Source organism: Pholcus phalangioides, unplaced genomic scaffold, assembly GCF_987345545.1.
Source record: "Pholcus phalangioides strain wild (caught in Gottingen) unplaced genomic scaffold, Ppha-v1.0 ptg000010l_1, whole genome shotgun sequence".
Classification (NCBI taxonomy): Eukaryota; Metazoa; Arthropoda; class Arachnida; order Araneae; family Pholcidae; genus Pholcus; species Pholcus phalangioides.
The window spans coordinates 6,497,179-6,510,739 of NW_028301603.1; the positions used below are offsets into that span (position 1 = coordinate 6,497,179).

Here is a 13,561-nt window from a genome sequence, read left to right on the forward strand (position 1 = left end):
CACGAAATGTATGTGAGATGTGCTTATCCAAGTTTTGCGTAGGAAGCATTGTGCGCGCGACATTGAAATGCACAAGAGCCGTGAGTAGGGCTTACTCCTAGAGTTACGTAGCAGGCCTGAGTGCTCTTAGAAATGCATAGGGGGCTTGTGTTCCCCTAGATATGTGTAAGAGCTGGGCGTACTTTTAAAAATGAGTGGCAGAAAGTTTCCCCAGAAATGAAAGATGTGTTACATACTCATAGAAAAGTAAACGTGCGTTCTGTTAGTTATTTGAAGGCGGCGTTCGTACTCATATAAATGCGTAGAAGACACGTGTATCCTTCAAAATGCATATCGGACTTTCCTCGAAAGACGTACGTAGGAAGTTTTACGTGCCCATAGGAAGTCTGCTTCCTCCATGTGTACTTTTATTATCAGACGCGTCCGGCTCCCCATCCGATACAGACAAAAGAGTGTTTCCGAAGGTCGGACACGCCTGGAAAATCCAGCCAAAATCCTCCATGTGTACTGCATCTCAATTTTCAATTGTTTCTTTTTCACCAACATTTTTGACTATCGGGAGAAAGTTTTCAGAAGGGACGGAAGCTATGAATTTGTCGTAAGAAGGGTGGGTGGGTGGGTGGGGGGGGGGGCATGGAAAAAAATTCGGAAGGGGGGGTTGACAAGGCAAAATAATCGGTGATAAAGACTAGGCCGGTTTGAAAGTACGTAAAAGAATAGGACGAGTTCAGACAAATGAACTTAGGCTATTCCGCCTTGAACCAAAGGTGCCCAGTGACAAAGGTCACCAAGTGGGCCTACAGTTCGAGATGCACCGATCACAAGACGCATTCTGCCATCAATATTTCTTGAAACCCGTGGCAACCGACCCGGAACATTCTTCTCATCACCTTACTTTCCATCTACGCACCGTCCGGTAGCCATGAAACAATGAGCCATTATGTGTCCCTAGTTTGTGTGACCTCATGGCCCCCTTTACTCATTATATTTCAAAGGCCAGAAGAAAACACACGTGTGAAAGTCTGCTCTGGATTCTCGGTATCGTATTGTTCCTTTGCAAGAAAAAAGCTCAAAATGACACGCAATTCTCAGCTAATTAGGCCGAATTTCGGCCCGGTAAGTCCATTGTGTACGACATAACTTTCTCGTCGATCTTATAACGATTCATAATTGATGCAAATTAAGGGATAAGAAACTAATTAGGGTCATTAATATAGAGATAATAATACCGATGCATCACGTGAGTGAGCCAACTGCAATGACGCCACCGCTGCGCATTACGTTGTGCTAGACAGTGGTGTATATTATGGAAAATGGCGGTTATACACAACCAAATGAGAATTTCAATATTCCTGCAAGTCACGCCACTGCTAGTTATTGTTTGTTTTATGTGTGCCGTGCGGAGGAACAATCCGTCGCGTGCTAATGTATGCCTGTCTTTTTTTTTTTTTTTTGTAAAGTCTAAATCATGGTGTGGAGGTCACCAGTTACACAATGTGAAGTAGTTATGTATAAATTGCACAGGTAGATGGGTACGTCTAGATCGAGTGACCAGAGAAACCAGCTTTCTTCTAGACACAATTGAAAGGAGACACAATGGGATTGTGGTCACGAGTGGAGGATTACAGAACCAGAGGAGCATTTAAGGTTTTGCCACCAGTGGGCTACACGAATTTTGCCGTCCTTCTCTCATTCTAGTCTAATTTTCTTGACCACTCATTTCTCGAATTCGCCGCCCCGTGGAGGCCCCGCTGGATCCCCCACCCACCTGTAAATACGGCTGTCTCTAAGTCTTTTTGGTCGCTCACATACTTGCGTACACTTTTGGACATTCACATGCTTGCGTACTCTTCTGTTCACTCACATACTTGCATACTCTTCTGTCAGCTCACATGCTTGCGTACTCTTTTGGTCACTAACATGCTCACAATCTCTCAAAGTCATTCTTCACAAACTTTCTAGATCACTCTTGACCATTCATATGCTTATATGCTTGCAACTGCTTCAAGTTATCCACGTGCTTGCACACTGTTTCGGTCATTCACATGCTATGCTTGCGCACGCTTAAGGTCACTCTTTAAACCATTCACATTGCTTGCATACACTCTATTATTTCACTCTTTTTGTCATTCCCCCCCCCCCTAATAATTCATACTTGCCCACCCAGGGTCTGAACTTATGATGAATAGGCTCTGCCCATTCGCCGGATACAAGTTTACACTCATGCCCGTTTTTAATCCGCCCCGGAGACCTTCCTCCCAAGCGTTTACAAGAATTATTAATGGCTCTCTTTCCGTTAACTTACCCTGACCGTATCACGTTTCTCGAGCAATAAGCATATACTGATATGAAATCATAATCATATCCGATAGTTGATCGGTCGAGGAAATGGTTATCCCCGTTTATCTTTTCATCCCGTTTAAAATGGAAATCGAAAATTCTCACACCTGCTTCCGTTCGCGGAATGTCCGACAAGAACAAAGATTCAGCTTCCCACGAGAAAACACAAATCGATTTATAACAAACACCGGTGCGTGCGTGCACCGATTCAAAGTTCAACATCACCAAACCACCACTTAATTATGTATTCATCCAGCGACGAGACAAAAAAACCAGTAAATAAATAAATCATCGTAAGAGGTCCTCCAAAGAGGCCAATTTTTTTTTTTTCGGCGTTCAAGCACGCAATGGAAGACACATCCATCCTAATAATAAGAGGATGGGGGTATAAAAAAAACGGGTCACGATGGATATTTAGAGCACCCACAATGTTACGAGCTGATGTAAATTGGGCACGTGTTTGTTCAGGTTGGTAATGGCGACGATAACAGCTGTTTTGGTCATTTTTCTCTGTTCCGTTATAAATGACGTAAACTTATTGCTATCTACAAATGGACGATTAGTATAATCATGAGTATATTATCCTGAGGTCATGAAACAAACAAGTCACCAGATAGAATCGGCTTCAATTGATGATTCAATTTATTCTTAAAATCCCCGTTTTTTTTTTCCGTTTGTGGCATTTGTACAAACATAAGTGACAAGTGGAGGACTTAAACCAATCAAATTTTATGTTTAAAAGATTGAGAAGAAAGTCACCATCACTTGAACATCGTTTCAAATCGATTAGAATCGGAAAAATTACTTCACAAATTAGATTTATTCAGAAAAAAAAAAAAAAAAGAGGCGAGTGCTTTTCAGAGGAGCATTTATGGTTTTAGGCTATACGAATTTTGCCGCCCTTCTCCCAATCTATTCTAATTTTCTTGACTACTCTTTCCTTGAATTCACCACCCTGTAATATAACCCACTTGCTGTGTCCCCCCCCCCCCTCCCTCCCCGATACCGCTCCTGCACGTACAACTGTCTCTCTAAATCAGTGTTTCCCAAAGTGGGCAATATCGCCCCCTGGTGGGAGATGGAATGATCCAGGGGGGCGATAGAAGCTACGGACTTAACATAGGATCCTATGGGTTTACTTGAGTTGGGGGGCGATAGAGGAAACAAATTGCTGATGAAGGGGGCAATGGAACAAAAAGTTTGGGAGACTATGCTCTAAATGCTCTCTTTTGGTCTTGGTCACTCCCATGCTCACACACTAAGACAATCTTTTAGTCATTCACATGCTTGCACACTGTTTTGGCCACCCACATGCTCGCACACAGTTTTGGTCACCCACATGCTCGCACACAGTTTTGGTCACCCACATGGTTGAACCCTGGTCACAAGGTCACTTTTGGTTGCTCACATACTTGTACACACTCTAGGTCATTCTTTCGGTTGCTCACTGACATGGTTGCAGGCTTTGTGGGTCACTCTTAATCATTTACATGTTTACTTACACGTGCTCTAAGATCAGTGTTTCTCAACCGCCGGACCCTAAGTGACACCCGGGCCGTGAGTGTGATTCGCAGTTTCATTTTTGCCGTTATTAAACTTATTAATTTCTCGTTAGCTGTATGACCGGGCCTTTCACTTGCACAAAAGAGATTTGCTGGGCCGCGGGCTTCCAAAGATTGCGAACCACTGCTCTAGATCACTCTTTTGGTCATTCACATGCTTTCACACTCTTTTGGTCACACTGATCTAGCTGTCTGGGCAAATGTGAATTTATCATGCCCCCTCCCCCACATTCTGTAGCAGGGCTCCTAAGTTGGGATATTTTTTGGGGTACCCAGGCTGGGCTTTTTACGGCCCCTTTATAGTGAGTTTGAAGGATGGGATTACAAACAAATGATGAAAATCATTTCGGGCTGCAGGACTGGAGCACTGTTAGCCCACCCTTGTGTGAACCATGGGATTTATTAAGGGGTTGTGTAAGTTTTGCAGCGCTTCTCCCATTCTACTAATGTTCTCGACCCCCCCCCCCACATTCGTCAAATTTTCCGCCTCTGTGAACTTACCACCCTGGGCTAGCCTGCTAAGCCCCCTCCCGTAAATATGCTACTGGTGCTTTTATTCTGAATATCCTTCCCTAGGCTACTTTTTTGTGCATTGCGCAAACGGGGGGATATTGCATTTTACTGGTGAACCGTTGAGCCTAGAGGTATACTTCCAATTAGATAAGGTTTCCAAATAACGTGTAGCACACAGATATGTCATTCATGTTGCAAGGGGTTGTGTATTTATTTAAAAAAATGCCCCACAACCCAGTTTGCCCCGTCTCCTCTAATGCCATAAAAAAAAAAATTCCATTCTTCTAAGTGCAACGAGATATTCGAATTCAAAACACGGAGGGAAGTTGGGAAAAAAACAGCGTTAAATACGGAAAAACCACCTTACCCGCATTTAATGTAGTCTTTACCCAAATTTCCTCCGTTTTTCGAATTCGGATATGTCAGTGAATATTGCACTTATATCACGGAATGTTTTTGTTGGCAACAGGAGAGACAGGGCAACAACTTCCTAATTGGGTTTCGGGGCACACGGGGACTGCATAAAAAGTTAATTTTTTTTTAAATTTTAATAACAATACAACCCCTTGAAACATGGAAAACATATCTGAGTACAAACTTTACTGGAAACCTTTTCTAACTGGAAGTATACCTCTAGGATCAACGGTTCGCTAGTGAAATGCCACACCGTCCTGTTTGCTATGCACCCTGTATAACTGAACATTATTTTCACTTCACCACGTGTTTCCAGTTCGGAGAGACCTGTATTATTTATGGAAAGCACATGTTTTCGACATGCTCGATTTGTTTTTTGTTGTTTTTTTTTTGAGTGTTGCAAAACATACAAAAATGTCTCTCTCTTGGCATCAGGTAAGACTTAAATTAAAAAACTTTAAAACTTAAATCACAAAATAGAGGGGGGACGAGATAAAAATTCTAAAGAAATCCAAATTTCTTGACTGCAACATCAAACTGCAGTAAAGTTTCATCTGAAGACGTTGCTTTGAGAGTATCACTCGCGCTCAAGCAAAACAAAAAAACAAATTATAAATCGGTTGTCCCTATGAAATTGACGGGACAAAAGAGCGAGAAACACACACACAAAAAAAGTAAAAATGTAGTTGACAAAACAAATTTAAAAATGTTGAAAATGTGCTACTAAAACAGATAGAATATGTTGTTTCGCTAGTGTCAAGAGTAAATACCAAATGCTGAAAAAGGCAAAATGCCAGGTCGGATTCGCCTATCTCTTAACATGGCTAAACTCAATTATTTTTTTTTTTACCATGAATTTTGAACAAACTTCGCTGCTGACTGCATTTATCAGCAAGTAAAATTTCGTGAGAATGACCACAGGTACCATTTCAAGGATTTCTTATCAACATGGATATCGTTTCCAGGATTCCTAAAAGAACATAGGTTTCCGACCGTTCGCGCGGAACCCTTGACGGTTACGAGACTGTACCAATGGAACCCAAACAAACAAGAACACTTCTGATAGCAGTATTAACGAAAATTTTGGCAGTTTTTCGTACCGCAGAACCCCGACACCAGCTGGAATCATATGCCTTAGGTCGGGATTACACTATAAAAGTTTTCTAAAAGTTCTTTTATAAAATTTGAAAAATTCAACCGATAAGATTATTGGTTGCATTTGCTCGAATCTAACCTATGAGCTTCATTGGCTAGATTTTAAGTTTTATAAAAGGAATTTTATAAAACTTTTATAGCGTAATCCCGGCTTTAGAATTTAAAACAAGAAAGTGATTTTAAGAGTACAATTAACGAACAATATTCATAGTTAGGCTGGGATTACACTATAAAGGTTTGATAAAACTTGAAAAATAACACCACTAAGATTATTGATACAAGAGTCATTGAAAGACTGGTTATTTGTGAAGATAAAGATTACAAGGAAGAAAATTCATCACTGCCCCACGGGGACTCGAACCCCGGTCTCTCACTTGCCGGACGAGTGCTCTATCATCTAACCTATGGAAGCAGATAGAATATTTCAACCTTGGAGTGGATACAGTCAAACATCGTTAGTGCGTCACCCGGTTAATACGTCACTCCGCTTACCGGGTCACTTTTTGTAAGTGCCAATTGTCCTCAGGCAGGAATTGGCACAGCTATGGCTTACTCCGCTTAACGAGTCACTCCGCTTACTAAGTCATATTTTTGCTCTCCCAAGAGTGACTCATTAACGAGGTTTGACTGTGTGTATATATATATATATATATATATATGTTGAAAGGCACCGTGCATGGACGGCGTCAACAATCAACTAATAACTCGTGAATGACACGAATAATAGCTTCTATATGAATAAGATTATTGGTTGCATTCTAGAAAATGCAACCGATTATCTTATTGGTAGCATTTTTCAAGTTTTATAAAAGGACATTTATCAAACTTTTATAGTGTAATCCCGGCCTTCGCCTCGGAAATGCATTTGCAAACGCTAGGTTATGGAGTTTTCCATGGGAAAACCGCAACCACAAGGAAAAAAAACCAGTCTGAGTAGAAAAACAATTTTCCATTAAAAAAAAAAAAAAGTTTCGAAACCGCAAAACTCACTTCAAAAAGGTCACATTATTGAAATGCAAATTTTATGTCGGATAATATCAATATTACCAGAATAAGAAAAGGGGGCTGGTTACTGCGCATTACATTACAAGAACCTGTATTTTTATAGCATAAAATGAAAAACAAAAAAAAAACTGGTAATAAAAATAACAGAAAAAAAAACTAGAGTTGGAAAATGTGGACCACGACGGGGGAAGGGCGCCCATAATGACGGAAGTACAATGATTTTTCTTGTTTCAGGTTAAAGATATGAAGTTCAAGGCTTCGAAGATGGATGACGGTAGATGCCGCAGCAGCCAACCCTTATGTGTGTGTAGGTTACTGCTTTTTTTCATTTACTTAAGTTTTGTTAAACAATGGCTGATGTTAAGAGGGTAGAAACGTGTCAGTTACGAATGATATATAGTGGTGTTTCAGATCTGAAACATAACGGGCTATTCATGCAATTTCTTGAATTCCGTATTCTAAGACAAAAAGATGAAGCAAGATTCTGAATGCTTTTTTTCCATTCCCGGGGTAACACCCACTAGATAACAAACATACGGTAAATATTCTCAATGTGTTGGCCAGGGCCGTACCGTTGGGTGAAGTGTCCCAAGGAAATCCAATTAACTCACCTGTTTACTACCCATCAAGATCTATTTTCCCTCCACAACAGTTTCTCAAAGTGTGTGTGTCGCGGCGAGATGAGGATATTGATGTGTGTGCTTATTTATGCTTTGATACGGTTCTTTTACGCCCCCCCCCCCGGGGAGGGGGATGGCATGGTAATAATAGTAAATCTAGCTGAATGTATATCATGGGATACATTAAGTATTACATGGAATGTATTTCATAGCTTGACAAATCGAAAGAAAATCCAGGCGCCAGCAAATATCTTAGGAGCTGAGCATGAATTTGTTCGCACACAAGCAAAACAGGTTTTTTTTTTCAGACTTTTCAGAGATTTTACATATTCTTATGTTCGGGGAAACACTGTCATGAAATCAGAAAATTATGTGTCATCCATAGACTCCAATTAAGCAATCAGACAGAAAATTTTAGGCGCCAATACAGATTATATAATCGCCGTGGCAACCTGGGAATGCGTCAAGCCCTGATGGGATTTTGTAGGTCTGTCTTTCGCTGTGACGAGATCTTTTCTTGATAGAGTCGCATTCGCACCTTGAACCATAACCACTTAATTGCAAACAAGGCAATGTCCTAAAATCTCGGTTAGACGTAGGAAGATTGGCATCCGGGAGACCCAGAAGTTATCCTTTCTGAGGTCACCACAGTGAACGTTACGACCCTGTTTGCACGTCGTCGCTGAAAAATACACGATGACTGACTTATTCACTTGCTGGTGAATAAGCTGTCAAGTCCGGAAGTCAGTCAAGGCATGAGAGTCGCAAACGAAAGTCTTTCTCAATGTCACATGTCAATCTATCGGTCCACAGCGGTGGAAAACATCCAAACTATAGATGCTAACTGCCGATATAAATGTCATTATGCAATTATCGACTATGAGGATCTGGAAACTAAGTCGATTGTGCAACAAGAGATAATTTCTTAATCGATATCAATAAATTTAAACAGCGCAGCAGAAATATCGCGGCGCGGTACAATAGATGAGGTCCATCCGACCGAGACAAGGGTCAAGACCTTGCACGGAATCTGGACAACCACCCCTCCTCTTTATGCAAGGCTTCTGACCGGTTGACCACGTGTTGAGCGTGATCAAATCCTACTTTATCTAACCAAGCATGTCTAGTAATGACCAAAGTTTGTTCAGCACTCAACTACAGCAGACTTAAGCCGAGAAGTGTCGTTCTGCATGGCTTGATGCATCTTACTGTGATACCAGTTGGGATCTTCCTGGTCCCATGTGATAAATACTAATGGAGCAGCTCTATCTTTCAACACTTTGGAGAAAAAAAAATCGAGAGTTTTGTCTTCGGGCTTCGTTGATTCCAACAACGAAATTCTCCTCATTAGCTCAGTTTTCCCTGATCCTTGATGGACATCGGTGTGCTTGAACAACGGGTGCGATGACCGCAATTTGAGTCTATTTTTAAGGTCCGATTTGGTCTATACTCGTGCATTGTACCGAGTCTTGCAGACAAGCGCGAATCCAGAGGGAGTGGGGCGCGATCACCCCTCCCAAGAGCCGAATAATATGAGGAAAATGTATCTGTCCCGTAAAATACGGGATGATCCTACACAATTAGTCACTTCTCCAACACATCGCCCTAGATCAGCCTGCCTCAGCTTCATTCGCTGCTGAAGATGCCTGCCTCCGCTCCATTGACAGCTGAAGATATGCGGCTCTGCTCCTTCACAGATGAAGATGCTTGCCTTCACTTCATTCGAAGCTGAATATGTCTGCCTCGACTTCATTCGCAACTGGAGAAATCTGCCTCCGCTCTATTCGCAGCTGAAGATGTGTGTCTGCCTTCACTCAGGCGTGGATCCAGAAATGGGGTGGGGGGGGGGGGTGAGAACGACCGTCCTTTTCAAGAGCCGAATAAAATGTATGGGAAAATTTGTCTGTCCCGTAAGATACGGGACGATCAAACGAACTTGCACAATTCTCCCCCTGCCGACACCTCGTCCTGGATCGACGCGTGTTTGCAGAATTCAATCCAACTCTGTTATAACCATTTCGAAGAAATTTTGTCGTTACAACCAAGGTTGACGTTTTCAAACCCTTTCAAAAAAGAAAAAGTATAATCTGATGTAATCAAATACTATGAATGGAGTTGTTTCATTATAATTACGGTGACCATATTCAATCGAAAAAAATATGGGACATCGCTGATTCTCGCCAAACGTGTTAATTGTTGCCGAGAAATCGTCAAATATTGCTTTTGAAATAATTCAGTGCTACAGCAAGTCTGATAGAATTTACTTTACGGGAACAAAAAAATAACATGGAAAAAAAGTGAGGTGAGTATTCACATGTGAATGAAAACATATTTTATATATTATGCAAATTACCTTCATCCCCGATTCTGTAGATAAGGAAATGAAATGAAGTAAGGTATTTTCGATGAAATGGGAAAAAACGGAACATTTCTATAAGGAAAATGTCCTGTATATACGGGCCATGCCAATGAGCAAGTGGAAGCATCATACATGTAATAAATCTTTTCATTCTTTCAGTGTAATCGACTCTAATGCTCATAGCTAATGAATCTCATAGCAAAATGCCATAGAAACGATGGAAAATTTGTCTTTAGGTGTGAGGTTGTTGCGTTTTCATGGACGTAAAAAAGCAAGGTTCGTTAACATTATCTTCTGTGGAGATCATTATGGACCTTAAATCATGGACGCTATAGCAGAAATGTCGTTATAACCGATTTTGACTGTAAATCCACTAAACTCGATGTGAAGTCAAATCCCGACCCCACACAAATGTTTCACTCGTGGAACAAGAGGCCTCAAAATAGGGACCTCAACTCCCCTCCACGACCTACGTAATCCTCTTATTATGCTGGAAGTTAGCTCTCATCCAAGCTGTTATTCCCATTTGGAACCCCCCCCCCCCTCTATTCGTTTCTCTTGAAGAGAGAAAAAGCCCAGATTAACCTCAGGGACGGCTGCATTATTTCTTTGTCAATAAATTTCCCAAAAATATCTTAACCAATTTTAAGAGCTTTCTGAAGTGGGCGATACCACCCCTTTGGGAGACACAGACAGTTTAGGCAGTAGAAGCTATGATAAAATGCAGGACATTGTAGGTTGGTTTAAGATTGGGTAAGGGGATGCCAAGGAAAAATTATATAAATTCAATAAAATTGAGTAAGGACAGATTGGTTTTTGGTAGGCTGTTGTAGACCCTATCCTCAATGGCGGATTTATTTTATCACTACTTGTGGGCTGTACAAATTTTGACACACTTGTCCCATTATTCCAAATATTCTTGACTTCTAATTTACCCATAGTAGGGCGAATTAGAAGCCAGGAAGGCTGAGCAGCCTATAACCCATAGTGGCATTCAATGTCCTTCAATCTATTGCTTGCTAATAATTCCTGAAAAAAACGTCTCTGCCTGTCCATCCGTTTCTGAAAATTCTAACGCTCTATTTGCGAGGTTTGACAAATCTCAGGCGCCAGCCAGGTGGTCATGGCGACTAAAAAGTCAGTGTTGGCACCTAAATTTTTTCCGTGCGATTACTAGAAAAGCTCAGCAAAGAAATACGTTTGGCTCTTAAGGAAAAAAAAGGGGGGGGGGGACATCACTGTCTGAGGGGCGGGCTTAGTGTTGTTAAGACGGCGTACTGTTGGATGATGGCCGATGCTGACTGACATTTAGGGCACGCATGGTAGTATATAACGCGCTTGACAAGTACGTCTGGCGATTCCCACTGATCCTCCCCATACGAGCCTTGTTCAATTTTCATACTGAATTTGCTCAAAACCGCCAATACAGTAATTAATATTAAAGTATTAATCTTGACCAACCAAATATCTTTGACCTTAGTGACCTGTGGACAGGAATGAATTTCGGCAGTCGTGAGTGCAGCAACATCAGGCTACCGCAAAATATTAGACGACGTATGACAAAAAAAAAAAGTTAATACTGCCCACAACATGCATTCAACTTCAAAAGCTTAACAAAATCTTGACATCGTGTATAGGCCTGTACTTTCAAAAGGTATTCCGCGGACCTCAGGAATCTTCGAACTAAAGAATTCACAGCATGTGTTTGCGGACAAACCATTCATGTAAAAGTTTCTTAGATCAGTTTTCAACGTGTGTTCCATGACAGAACCCCGGGGTTCCAAGCTATCAAGAGCTATAAATTATCATTTGCAGCGAGATGGAAAAAATATTTTAGAAACATCCATGTTTGTTTGGGTTCTGTGAAACGGTATCCTAACCTGGTTCCTTCTCTACACTATCAAGGACCTTGCACTGAAAGTACCAGCTTACCAATTTACATAATTTCGAAAATCAAAGTATTAGATATCATTAACATAAGAGTACCCCCCCCCCACTCCTCCTCTGTGGCCGGGTGGGCCATACATTAAAACCCGGCTCTGCGGTAATCGTGAAGGGTTCCAGGTAACGTAGTACGTGAGAAACCTCAGGCCTAGAACCAGGAAATCATTATTAGACGGGTTCCGTTACGCAAAAAAGTGTTGCCCCACAGGATGTGGGGCATGCCCCCACAAGGATGGGTCTGACAGCTCTGAATCTTGGGTAAGGCTAGGAACGATTATACCCCTCCCATAAGTTTACTAAGTATAAAGGGGGGGGGGGGGGAACCCTTAAAATAATTCTGGGTTGAGGCCTACCAAAGCATCCCAGTCTTAGGGGCCCGCTGCAGGATGTGGAGCGGGCTCAAAAAGAAACCCTACACAATACAATTGGAATAATTTAAAATTTTATCAAATTAAGTAGTATAATGAACATCTGTACCTTTTTTGTAATGGATGTCTGGGGGTCCCAAATCAAACTAGAGCCCATCCTTCGAAATTAATGGAAAAGTTTTAACAAACAAAAGTGTTTTTATGATATAAATTCGGCTCTCAAGCGGAGAAACCGACATGAAGAAAACATTGGGGTGCTGAAAGTTGCTGGCCGTCCCGTATATACGGGACTCAAGCGCGTACGCAGGAGAGGGAAGGTGCATTGCATTTTTTCAGATTAATTACTGGGGGAATCAAATGACCTCGTTTCCTAGGTTCCGATGTCTATGCTCTCAAGGTGCCCCGGACCCCGACATAATTGATTGAATAAAAATTTTAATTTTAAAAAAAACTCACCTCTTCACACTTCAAATATATTCCAGATGATCACACACTTCCCTGGACACACAAACAACGCAAATCACACAGAGATATGTATCATGAAAATCCATGTAAACTTCTCGAACATGACAAGAATTCGTGTCACACATAATTACACCACGCACGGCATTGTCACATCATCGTCGTCACCTGGACACTAAAACCAACTTTCACACATTTCCGGGTAAATGCACCCATAAACAGTCTCTCTCTCTCTGTGGAGACGGAAATGGGGCCACAGAAAAAATATAAAAAAAAGGAGAGCTTATAGTAAAATATTACTAAAATATTAAGGTTTTTTTTCCCCTATTGAATAAAAAAAGAGGGTCCCGTGGGAAACGTTTGTTACATGTTTTTTCGATCTTTGAGAGAAGGAGAAGCGAAGGGACACTTCTTTACTGGAACGCACGCACAGCTGCTTTGGTCTTTTTTTTGCATCACTACCACACGCATCTACAGCGTGAGGAGGAAGTTCGTTTCTCGGGTTGTAATGAAGATCCAATCACGCCAAATATCTCGCCAAAACACTTTTTATAGCCAAATTTATTTTGTGTGTGTATGATTTCTTCATGAGTGGGGAGAGATACTGAAAATTTTTCGCTTAACGATTTCCCCAAATCAGAAATTTCGCATTTATTCGTGAAGGTAAACAAATAAAAATTCTCGACTTGATAATTTTGTATTCATTCGCCAAAAAAAAAAAAAAAAAATTTATCAAAAATTTTTCATTCGTCTGCAAGAAAAAGAAAATTAATTAAAAAAATGCCCATCCGTGAGTTTTTTTCTTTTTTCTTCAAATCA

At 41.2% G+C, this 13,561-nt stretch overlaps 1 protein-coding gene across 3 annotated transcripts in view; it reads right to left on the reverse strand.

Annotated features, from left to right (window-relative positions):
- LOC149080805 (uncharacterized) overlaps window positions 1-13,207 on the reverse strand; it is a 79,679-nt gene extending 66,472 nt beyond the window's left edge. Inside the window, exon 1 of one of the 3 annotated variants that reach the window (XR_016193390.1) lies at window positions 12,737-13,182. The gene's annotated coding sequence lies outside the window, so the exon portion shown is untranslated. Of the gene's footprint in view, window positions 1-12,736 lie in introns of all 3 variants that reach the window. The other 2 variants (XM_089237480.1, XM_089237481.1) reach the window with 2 other exon arrangements.
- Window positions 13,208-13,561: the final 354 nt, after the last annotated feature.